This window comes from Camelina sativa, chromosome 2 (genome assembly GCF_030686135.1).
Source record: "Camelina sativa cultivar CO46 ecotype springtype chromosome 2, ASM3068613v1".
Classification (NCBI taxonomy): Eukaryota; Viridiplantae; Streptophyta; class Magnoliopsida; order Brassicales; family Brassicaceae; genus Camelina; species Camelina sativa.
The window spans coordinates 19,875,898-19,888,553 of record NC_141881.1 but is presented as its reverse complement, the minus strand read 5'-3'; the positions used below and the strand labels follow the sequence as shown (position 1 = coordinate 19,888,553).

Genomic DNA, 12,656 nt, shown 5'->3' with positions numbered 1-12,656 from the left:
AATTTACAGTTACGTCTATTTATCGTAACTTTTTGTTAAAAAATAGTTTAATATTTAAAAATAATAATAACAATCTGAATAAATGCGAACAACAGTTGCAATTTTTCGTTTTTTTTTTTGTAAAAAAATTGTTTTTTTAAACTCAAAAAGTTGTATCTGTTCATTGTAGAGTTGTGTCTTTTCACTATATTTTATTCATATTTTTTCATCACAACTTTTCGTTCTAATAGGTGTGTCTATTTAAATAGTTATATCTTTTAAACTCTCTATATATTTATCTCTTTATCAATAACTAACAAATCATTGTTCGTTGAAACAAATTTTCTGTTTTATGTTGAATCTAAATAATTTGGATATTAATATCTAATACTCAACGTTATTCTATAATCTAACTAAAATTTTAGAAATGATTGTAGCAATAGAGAAATTTAATACAACTTAATATAGAATTTACAGTTGCGTCCATTTATCGTAACTTTTTGTTAAAAAAATAGTTTAATATTTAAAAATAATAATAACAAACTGAATAAATGCGAACAACAGTTGCAATTTATCGTAGTTTTTTTTGTAAAAAATTGTTTTTTTTTTAAACTCAAAACATTGTATCTGTTCAGTGTAGAGTTGTGTCTTTCACAATATTTTATTCATATTTTTTCATCACAACTTTTTGTTCTAATAGGTGTGTCTATTTAAATAGTCATGTCTTTTGAACTTTGGATATATTTATCTCTTTATCTATAACTAACAAATCATTGTTCGTTGAAACAAATTTTCTGTTTTATGTTGAATCTAAGGGGGGTGTATTGAAACAATGATTTTGGAGGATTAAGGATTTGATGGGATTTAGGAAATTTAGAATTTGTGTAGATTTTAAGGAAGTTGATATGATTTATAGGAAAATTATTTCAAATCCCATCTAAAACCATGAGATTTGGATTTATGTATTGTTAACTAAACAAATCCTCTCAAATCCTCCAGAATCCCTAAAACTTATTAAAATCCAAATCCACAAACTGTTTTGAATAACAGTGGATTTTAAAGTAGATTTTAAAATCATCAGTTCAAAAACAGTGGATTTCATGAGACTTTTTAAAATCCATGATTGGATAACATAGGGATTTGTAAATAGTTTGGATATTAATATCTAATATTCAATTGTTCACTTAAAATATCAAGCTGAATACACTCCCCTAAATAATTTGGATATTAATATCTAATATTCAATGTTATTCTATGATCTAACTAAAAAGAGAAATTCTCAAAAATAGCACCTAAATAATTTTTTTTTTCCAAACTTAGCACAACATCTCTAAAATTCTAAAAATTACACCAATTAATCTTTCAAAATTAAATCCTAAATTCAAACTACTAAACCCTACCCCTCAAAACTAAACCCTAAATGTGAAATTGAGAACCCAAACCAAAAAAAAACAAATTCTAAAAATTAATTTTAAATATTTTAATGTGTTAAATAGTGCTATTTTTGAAAATTTATTGAATGTGTGCTATAATTTTCCATAATACTTGTTTTAGTGCTATTTTAGGGTATATCTCAACTAAAATTTAGAAATGATTATAACAATATAGAAATTCAATAACACTTAATATATAATTTACAGTTGCGTCTATTTATCGTAACTTTCGTTAAACACTATTTTAATATTTAAAATTTTTTATTTTGTTTTTAAAAGTTGTGTATTTTAATTTTAATTTTTCGTTGATACAGTTTCACTCACTATTAAATATATAATAGTAATCCAAATAAATGCCACCAAAAGTTTGGTTTTCAATCATACCTTTTAGATAATTTTCTAAAACAATCTGTAAAAAATTTCAATTGTATGTTTTACGAAAAGTTGCAATTGTTCATTGTAACGGTTTATTTTTGTAAAGTTGCAACTGTTCATTGTAAAGTTGCGTTTATTCGAATATTTGTATCTTTTGAAATCTATATATTTGTCTGTTTGAACTGTTTTCATTTTTTTCCATGACACATAATAATATAAAATTTTAATCTCAAGGGTTGTTACAACTTTCTAAATTATTCTCTAGCATTCATTCTTTTAAAAGTAAAAAAAAAATCCTCCAATTCTTGATTTAACAAAAGATTTTTGGAATAATGAATATAATTTACAACTTTGAGTTAATTTTATATATAAAAATTTAATGAAAATACCTAGATTTTTTTTCCCAAGAGTTAGACGGATTATATAGTGAGTTTTTTTTATTTAACTTTTGAATATGATAATAAAGATGCCTTCTATGTAAAAGCACTTTACTGTATATGGTTGCATACATCATAATTTGGATGTTGCATTAACATTACTACAAAGTCCAGATCTGAAAAGATATCCTCTTGTATATTTTTCATTTGTGTTGGATGCTTTAATTATAGTAAACATGAAATGAATCGTTTTAAATGGTATTCTTTTCCAGATAAAATTCCAATTTTAGAAGAAAAACAATGATTTTGATTAGTCACTTCAATATAAAAGGAGGACCTTTTTGTTAATTAATTTTTTATATTTATTTTTAAAGAATCATAGAGTTGTGTCTGTTCATTGTAGAGTTGTGTCTTATACAATAAAATATCTATATAATATATTTCTTTTGAAAAAAAATCATATGATTGCGTCTGTTTATTGTAGAGTTGTGTCTTTTACAATAAAAATCTATATAATAATAATAATCTGAATAAATATTAGTAATAATTGCGATTTTTCGTCGTACCTTTTCGTTAAATAATTGTTTTATTATTGAAAAAATCATATAGTTGCGTGTTTTCATTGTAGAGTTGTGTATTTTACCATAAAATAAAATCATATGATTGCTTATATTCATTGTAAAGTGTAACAACCCGTCCCGCGGACCCCACTAGCTCCCTGCTAGCTGCCCCAACGAACCGTCCGTGGACCCTGCTAGCCCCCCGCTAGCCGTCCCAACGGACCCCTAGCTAGCCCTGCAGGACATCGATCCTAACCCATCACTGTGAATATCCAAATCCACCAGTAGGTTATTGGTGTGCCAGGCATTCCTCGAATCCTGGTCCCCACCCTTTAACAGCCTTCCCACATGACAAGTTCCTCGAATCCTGGCGCACCAATAACCTACCGGTGGATTGGGATATCCACAGTGATGGGTTAGGATCGATGCCCTGCAGGGCCAGCTTGGGGTCTGCGGGACGGGTTGTCATATAAAGTTATGTCTTTTCACCATATCTTATTTACAATTTTTCATTCTAATCGTTATGTTTATCTAAATGTTTATATCTTTTGCACTATATATATATATATATATATATATATATATTGTTTTTCTCTTCTTACATAACTAACAAATCAACGAATCATTGTTCGCTGACACAAAATTTTCGTTTCATGCTGAATCTAAATAATATAAATTTTAATATTTAATATCCAACATTATTCTATAATCTAACTAAATATTTTAGAAATGGCTTAGGTAATATAGAAATTTAATCAACTTTGATTATGTAACTTACAATTGAGTTTATTTATCATAACTTTTCATAAAATATGTGTTTTTAAGATTTAACTATTTCATCTTTTATTTTTAAAATTGTGTATTTTTATTATAATTATTGGCTGATAAATATTTGTTTTACTTTTAAAATTATTTTATCAGAAAATTGAATATAGTTATTATGATCATTCGTTTGATATTCTCACTTAGGATCACTTCCTCATAATATTTATTTATTAGTAACATAAATATCAATATCGGTTATGAATTGCTTGTTACTCTTTATAATAATTTTTCATACAATATCTTATACTTATAATACATACAAATTATAAGTAGAGTTGCCTCGATTCATTATGATTTTTTTTTAAATAATTTTTAACTAGAATTGAGTGTTTTTACCATATTATTTTTATTATAAGTTTTATTTTGATGGTTGTGTTTTTTAAACTCACAGTTATATATGTCTAATATTTATGAAGTTTTAGCCTTATTGATTATTTTCTTTTTTTGAGATAATTTTTAATTTTATTATTTAGCATAGTTCTAAATTTCACTACAAGAAAATGTTACATGTACAGCGTCCGGAAAACGCTATAACAGGTTATCAGAGCGGTATTGTGAACGCTATATATGCGCCCGTTATAATAGATATGGCACTTTACATAGCGTTTTCTCCTTATGCTATTTTATTTACTTTGTAGATAGCGTTTCTTTTATTGCAATTGTAAACTTTATAATAGCAGATAGTTTTCAGTATTATTTATGGTTTCATATAATTCACAAACGCCACCATTAGTTTTAATATAGCGTTTGTTTTCTATCACTGTTATTGTTTCCCAGATTTTTAAATAATTGGATTTTTGTTTCCCATATTAGCTTATAGTTAAACATCCTATCATTTATCAAACCAAAACATTATCTAATTGAAAAAGTTCATATATATTGCTACATCAAGTACAAATACAACAAGTTCACCAAGCCAAACAAGTTCTACAACCCAACACAATCCAACATAAGAGAAAGCTTCACATATAAACAATGTACTTATTAGGAAAAGCAGTAATAGTACCTAATGCATCAGCAACAATCTCAAATTCTGATGTTCGTCTCCATACTCGTGCGTCGCCAATCAAACAGATGTCAACCCAAACCTTGCTGACATTTGGACCCAATGGATGGCAGTGGACAATGTCGTTTGGATTGGTTGAAATAACTCGGCCTTCTGCAACTCTTTCTCCCGATCCAAAGCAATCCATAAGGAAGCATTTCTTCTTAGCTAAGTTGCTATTGTTGTAGCTGTTACTTGCACCACTCTACAAATTAAATTGCAGAAATTAATCACAATCACACAACTATACAACACATCATGTAAAAGACAGATTAATGTAAAGAGTTTTACCTTAGGTGATGATTCTTGAGTTGGTTCTACTTCTTTAGAACCTGATGTTCTTGCTCCTTTAGAACCTGTTGTTCCTCCTCCATCATTGAATGATGATCCACCTCTGTTAGATTCTTCTTTACGAAAATCCGATTCACTCTCAGATTCTGCATCCTCCATTATCTGTCTGTTACACTTAGACAGCTTAGTAAGTGGCCATGCTATGTTCACGCTCAGTGCATAACCCATCACAGAAATGTCTTCACTTGGTTGTCTCCATAATGAAGCCTCTTTGTTAATGACTTTTACAATATTCACAACTGCAGCATTCGGACCCAAAGGAATTTTATTCACCAACTGTTTAGGTTCTTTTGAAATCATATGTGCCTTAGCAATTACTTCACCACCCAAAATCCAATCAACAAGATGGACTCTATCTTCCTAAAAAAAATCATGCAAAAACATAATTCATGTGTCACCTAACCAATAAGCATTTATATATTACCATAACAATGTAAACTATATCATAAGAACTTTGCCGAGGCATCAGCTCCCTTGTTTCCAGTTGAGGAGTCCATACTGTCCACAATTAGCTTATCAAATGGCCATGCTATCTTGGTTCCCACAGTCTGGCCAAGCTTGTCGACAGTTGCTGTAGGCCTCCATAGAGATGCATTTTTATCTGATACAAATGTCACAAGTACAGCTGACCCATTAGGACCAATTGGCATACGGCCAATCTTGTAACTTGGTTCAACAGAGCATAGTTTTCCCTCAGCAACAACAACATCTTCATCTACAAACCAATCAAGTAACTGACACCTTGGTTCATCAGTGGTGTCTGAATTTGCACCATCATCCTATACACACAATTAAGAGTTTCAATAATACATCTTACCAGGAATTAAAAACCACATTTGAATATTAACCTTACCTTTTTCCCTTTAGTTAAGTCACGAACCATGTGTCTCAAATCAGCAACCTCGCTCACCAATTCTGCATGTTGAGCTTCAATCTTCTGCACATGTGCATCTCTAGCCTGTAAGAATGCTAGCTTGGTAGCAGTAACCCCTCAGCCCATTCCTCTGATTCTTTCACTCCTATCTTTCCCTAGAATTTGACTAACCGCATCTTCCTTAAGACTAACATTGGAGTTTGAGCCTATCTCATTAACAAGCAATTTAATTTGTTCTTGGTTTAAAATTTTGTTAATGCATCAATATACATTACCAAGTAAAACCAACATTATACATCACCAAGTAAAACCAACAGATGAGTTTGATAACTTTTTACAATTGTTTGTTGAAACTCCGGTTTAACAGGTCTTCCATCTGCATGGGTATGTCCAGCTATCCAGACCTTGCTTCTAGTAATCTTACTCGGGTCAGGTGCATTTTTCTTCTACAAGTACCAAGAAGTAGTCACAGTCACTATTTATAGTATATAACTAATGAATACAATTTATCACTACATTGACATACCATTTCATCAGCAAGGCGATTCATTCCTTTGTGACTGGTTGTGTGTGGAATCTGTGCTTTCCTCATAGCCATGTACTTCTCACTTTGTTCCTATAAAAGTCATTCCAATTAATATATTAAATATAAGTAAAATTACATAAATCAATTTTGTATTTGAATGCAAACCTTCAAAGCTTTGCCAGTCCTAATCTTCACCCACTTGAACCATGATGATTCACTGTGAATGTTGCTTGGTTTCAGATCTCGTATTTCACCCTTGGTCTTAGCAAGACGAATTTTTTGAAGTAGCCTAGACTTATGAGCCCTCCATGCGCACCCCATTTGCATTAACAGTGAATGTTTTTGCCAATCTTCTGTCAAATTGAACGTCCCCTACAACAAATTTATACAATGTTATTATAAAAACTTGTTAAAAGCATCAATTAAAATACAAAGTAAAAAAAAAAAATAACACTTGTACCTGAAGCTGTTCCCACATTGTATCCTTTATCTTTGAATCCAAGTACCTTCAATCATCTAAAAGTACTGACACATGCTCCCTTACAAGAACTCCCATAAAAGATGACAGTGTAACTGATCCCTTCCCAACATGGTCACCGATGATGTTAAATTCCACATTTACTTTGTTCTCATTGCTTTTAGCCAATTTACTCATCCTAGTGGGTCCTCTAGTTCTCCTCTTCTTCGTCTTTGACTGGTTAGTTAAACATGCTTCAGGTGAATTACCAACAGTTTCATGTTGTTCAGCTTCTTGGTCCTCTCCATTTAGTTCAGGCTCTTTCTCAGTCTCTTTCTCTTCTCCTTCTACTTCATGTTCTTCAGATGATGGTATAGCTTTTTGTTGTACTGCTGGTTTAGGGTTTAGTTCTACTACTGGTTCAGCTTCTTCTTCTACTGCTGGTTCAGCTTCTTCTTCTACTACTGGTTCAGCTTCTTCTTCTACTACTGGTTCATCTTCGACTGATTTAGCAAGTCTTTTCTTTCTTTTGGTTGTTTTCAACTCAAGAGGAGTAACATCAATGCCTTGCTGACGCTTGCTACGTCCCTTTTTCTTAGCACTGGTTGTTTTTTTATCATGTTTTCTGTAAACAAAACCAAAAGGAAAACACGTAAGCAAAATATGTAGACCATTACTAATAAATCTCACCTCAACCAATATGCTAACTAATAAGCGAAAATCTATTAATATACTAAATACTAAGCCTAGTTCTAATATTCTGGTCTATACTAATCCTTTACTAAAACTCCTTCGCAATCTGCCCTAACACAGTAACTCTCATCATCATCAGAAGATTGATCCAACAAATCTTCAAACTGTTGACTGGATGACGGTGGTGCCAAAGTCTCTGCTTCTGTCTCCAACTCATGATAACCCCTTGGTGGCGCTTTCATAACTACATACCAAGGGGATGAGTCATCTTCTCGGGAATAAAAAACTTGTTTTGCTTGAAACGGCATAATATATGGATCTTGTCGAAATGCAGATTGGTTAATATGCAAGTTGACAAGCGTAAAGCCGTCCTCTTCTTTCACACCATTCTCTTTGTTTGCCCATCCACACTTAACAGTGGGATATAGAACATGTGGTAGTCCAGTAAGATGATCTCTTCTATAACTCCGTAGTAGGAAACAATGTCAGCCTTTTGATTTGTATCTCTTGCACTAGATCGACACATGGTGAAAGCTTCATAGGATACTCCACTATTCTGAGTCTTCCGCTTTACATCATTTGTGTAAAATCGATGTCCATTCACTATGTATCCCTTAAATGTCTGAGCTTCTTGTCGTGGTCCAAATGCTAACCACCTTAGCTGCTTAGAATGGTCCTTCGAGTTACTTGGGATCTAATGAAAAACTCAGAAGGAAAGTATTTAGATATAGTTTTAGATGGTAAGAATTAAAAAGATATGTATCTTTATCTAACTGCATACCTTCTCTTTAATCCATTGTGTAAACTTTTTCCCATGCAATTTCCATAAAAGAGTTTCATTTCTTCTGCAATGCACATCCGTAGCTTGTAATTCTTCCAAGTGCATACTATATAGAAATGTCGAAATTGTTTATAAAAGTATTAGACAGATATTTGTAAAAGTGAAACATGAAAAACAATAATAGCTAGGAAATGTTGTCAAACTTACTCAACATATGGAGTAAACATTGCTGTGTTCATCAGAACATATCTATGCGCTATCTCCCGCTCTTTCTCTGTAAGGACAACTGGTTTAGCCTTATTAATTGGACGACCTTCGAGGATGTGCTCATCTGGTTCAAGATCTTCATTACGGACTGCAGCTTCCACAACTGGTACAGAAGATTTTAGAAACTCCAAACAGAAAGCAATGCATTCTCCTGCCATGTATTCCTCAGCCATACAAGCTTCCGGCCTTGCATAGTTCTTAACATATGACTTAAGGGTTTTCATGTACCTACATATCAAACAAAGAAGTATCAGTTTTCATCACATTAAGTAATTAAAAGAGATTTTAAAAACATAAATCACTACCTCTCAAATGGATACATCCATCTAAAATGGACCGGTCCACCCAACCGTGTCTCCCTTGCTAGATGAACAGGAAGGTGGAACATGATATCAAACATAGAAGGAGGAAAGAACCTCTCCAGTTGGCATAATGACTCAATAACCTCAGCCTCCAATGTTATAAACTTCTCTGGATCAATCACACGCTGACACAATCGATTGAAGAAGTTGCATATTCTAGTCACTGCAATCCTAGGTCCAGTTGGCAGCAGTCCTCTCAAAGCCACAGGTGATCATGAGACTTCAAGCCACCAATTGTAGAAAGATCAACTGAAACACATGACCTGATTGGTGAAGACTTTTAAAACTTTAAAATTATTTAAAAATCTTAAAAGCATTTTATTTGCCAATCAAGCTTTAATGATTTTTTTATTTTTAAAAGTTTCTACAGTCACTTTAATTTTTTCCTTCTTTATTTCTCTTCCTTTTTTAAAGCTTCAAAATGACGCTGTAAAACCAACAAGTTTAAAAAACTTTTTTTTCTTACTCCATCATAATTAAAAACTCTATATAATTTTATATATATTTTTATACAAACATTTTTTTATAGACTAATTATCAGTATTTTTTTCTCTTTCTTTTGATATCCACTTCTCTTCAGAAATTTATTATTTTTATCATCACCTTTGTATTTTCTTATCATTTTGTTTTTAATAATATTACAGTCACAGTTTTTAAAGTTTGTTCTTTAACAATCATATTTTAACAGTCAAAGTATCTACAGTCAAAGTCGCTACAGCCAAATTTTATACAGCCAAATTTTTACAGTCAAAGTCTCTACAACCACAAATAACAGTCGTTACCAATCGGGGCCACAATTTGCTATATTCGCACAATACCCATCTGGTCCTCTGAACTCAGACAATCTCTTGCAGAACTTCTTCTTTTCCGTCTTGGAAAACCAATAAACAGCAGGTGGTAAGTACTGTCTCTTCCCACGTACTTGTAGATGTAATGCTTCCCGAATACCCATATATATCTTCCAAATCTTGTCGTGCCTTTAAGCCATCTTTAGATTTAGCACTATGCATTAGAAGGGACAACATGGCATCAGACACGTTTTTCTCAACGTGCATTACATCGATGTTGTGGCGAACATGCATATCCTAATACATGGAAACGAAGATATAAGTTAGACAATGGCAAAGAACTAAATTTATCTATAGTTTTATTTAAATTTTATATATAAAATATGCTAACCTTCCAGTATTCAAATAAAATAGACTGCTTCTTCCACCTCCATTGGTAACTGTCTTCATCATACTCTTCTTCTGAAATTTCATCATCTTCACACAAATCAGACCTCTTTCTTTTACTTTTTTTAATCTAAAGCTCGACCAAAATCATTCTTAAAGTCTATCAAATGCTCAAATATCTCAGCCCCTGTTTGAATTCTACATGCAGTCCTTTGTTCTACCGTGTTGTCAAACCAACTCCGTCTGCGTCTGTAAGGATGCCCAGTTCTGAGTCTTATCCTATTGCCCAAGTAGACATGTTTTCTACTAAACTTAAGCCACCTAAAAGGAGTATCCTTACCACAAACATTACACGCTTGTTTACCTCTAACTTTAGATCCTGCCAAAGTCCCCAAAGCATGATAGTCACTGATTGTCCACAGTAAAATAGCTCTCAGATTAAAAGTTTCCTTTGAGAAGGCATCATAAACATCCACACCTTCATTCCACAAATCCTGTAAATCTTCTATCAACGGTTGAAGATACACGTCGATGTTGTTGCTCGGTGCAGTTGGTCCAGGTATCAACAGAGTCAACATTATATTGTCAGCCTTCATACACAATGTAGGTGCCATGTTATAGTTCACAAGAAACACTGGCCATATACTATACTTGGTGTTTTGAATCAAAAAAGGATTCATCCCATCAGTACACAAACCAAGTCGAAGATTTCTCGGGTCAGACGCAAACTGTGGCCATTTAGCATTAACCTGAGCCCAAGTTATCGAATCCACCGGGTGCTGCATCATTCCATCTTCTGAAGCATTACTGAAATGCCAATGTAGATCCTCTGCCATCCTTTTCGATCTATACATCCTTCTGAATCTGTCCTTTATTGGGAAATATTTAAGAACTTTAGCTGGAATCCCGGCCCTTTCTTTTCCTCTTTTGTGTGCTTATCCATCTCCCATCTTGAAGTACTACATCTATGGCAGCTTGTCATATCCTTGTACTGCTTCCGGTAAAGAATGCAATCGTTCTTGCATGCGTGAATGTTCTCATATCCAAAACCAAATACCTTCAACAACTTCTTCATCGCATCTGTTGATGTTGGAAGGACATTATCTCCAGGTAGCATGTCGTGAACTATCTTTAGAAGCTGATCGAAGTAGTTTTCTGACATCCCACTCTTAACTTTAATCTGGTACAACCCCATGATAGCAGACACTTTAGTGTACTTAGAACAGCTGGAGTAGAGTGGAGTCTCAGCATCTTTCAACTTTTTCGTAAATTATGAATCTTCTTCATGATGATCTACATTGTCACTCTGATCTGCATTGTCATTCTGGGTCTGTGTATTGTCATCACCATCAAAGAAAGCAGCTCTAAACAACTCATAAGCTTCAAATTCTGAAATTGGATCATCACCTCTTGTTAAAACCCTTATCTCCCCGTGATTACTCCAACATCTACTCTTCTTGTATATCAAGTCCATACCCCTAATAATCAGATGATCTACTATCGTGGCTAATGGTTGATGGCACAGATTCCGGCAGTCAATACATGGACAAAACATATTTGGAGGATCTCCCATTCTCCTTGCTGACCCATAAATAAAATCAGTTGCTCCTTTCTCATACTCGAGACTATTCCTATAAGGTAAAAAATTCTTTCAAGTTCAATAAAAAGTCATTAAAAACTCAGTTGTAACTTAAGAAATTATTAGTAATAACAATATAAAACCATACCTTGGAAGCCAAACCCAAGACTTGTCCATGTTACACAGCTCCATGGTCAAACGATTACATACATTTGTGACAAGAGGTTCTTATATCAGACAGATTCAAACTCAATTAAACCAACAGAGATACATACTATAGAATATGACAAACTCAGTGAAACAAAAGAGAGATAACTAGGATTTTGTAAAGAAGAAGCTGCGAAATTAGAACCTGCAAAAGGAGAATCGATTATAGTCATAATCTTGTAACCTTAAGAACTGAAACCTTAAAAACTTAAACCAATTGAAACCATAAATTCTTGTAAAGAATAGTCGATTATAGTCACAATCGATTTTAGTCAGACAAAACAAATTGAAACCTTAAGAAATCGAAACAGAAACATCTCGAAACCCAAAATCGAAACAGAAACCCTAAATAATTGACAAATTTGTTGAAAAGAAAACCGAATTAGAACATCTCGAAACCCAAAATCGAAACAGAAACCCTAAATAATTGACAAATTTGTCGAAAAGAAAACCGAATTAGAACATCTTGAAACCCAAAATCGATTACCCAACATATATATATCATTCAATCGAAATCTGTACCTTCGATTTTCTGAGAGAGATAAGAGATTTCAGAGAGAGATAAAGAGTGACTGAGAGATAGAGAGTCTAAGAATATGAGATTTTGACAAGAATCGAAGAATTTGAGAGATAATCAACGGAAGAAATTGAAGAACCCTAGTTCGTGAACTTGTGAGAGAGAAGCAAAGGAAAGAAACTGATATGTCGACTAAGGTAAAACAAGAAAGCATAAGAGGGAAAATGAAAATATTGGGCGCTTGTTTTTACTTAGCCTGGAAACAAAAAAATT

At 32.8% G+C, this 12,656-nt stretch overlaps 2 pseudogenes; both read right to left on the bottom strand.

The window, feature by feature from the left end:
- Positions 1-4,511: 4,511 nt before the first annotated feature.
- On the bottom strand, positions 4,512-7,110 carry LOC147948897 (uncharacterized; annotated as a pseudogene).
- Positions 7,111-7,572: 462 nt separating this feature from the next.
- Positions 7,573-9,987, bottom strand: LOC104752790 (uncharacterized; annotated as a pseudogene).
- Positions 9,988-12,656: the final 2,669 nt, after the last annotated feature.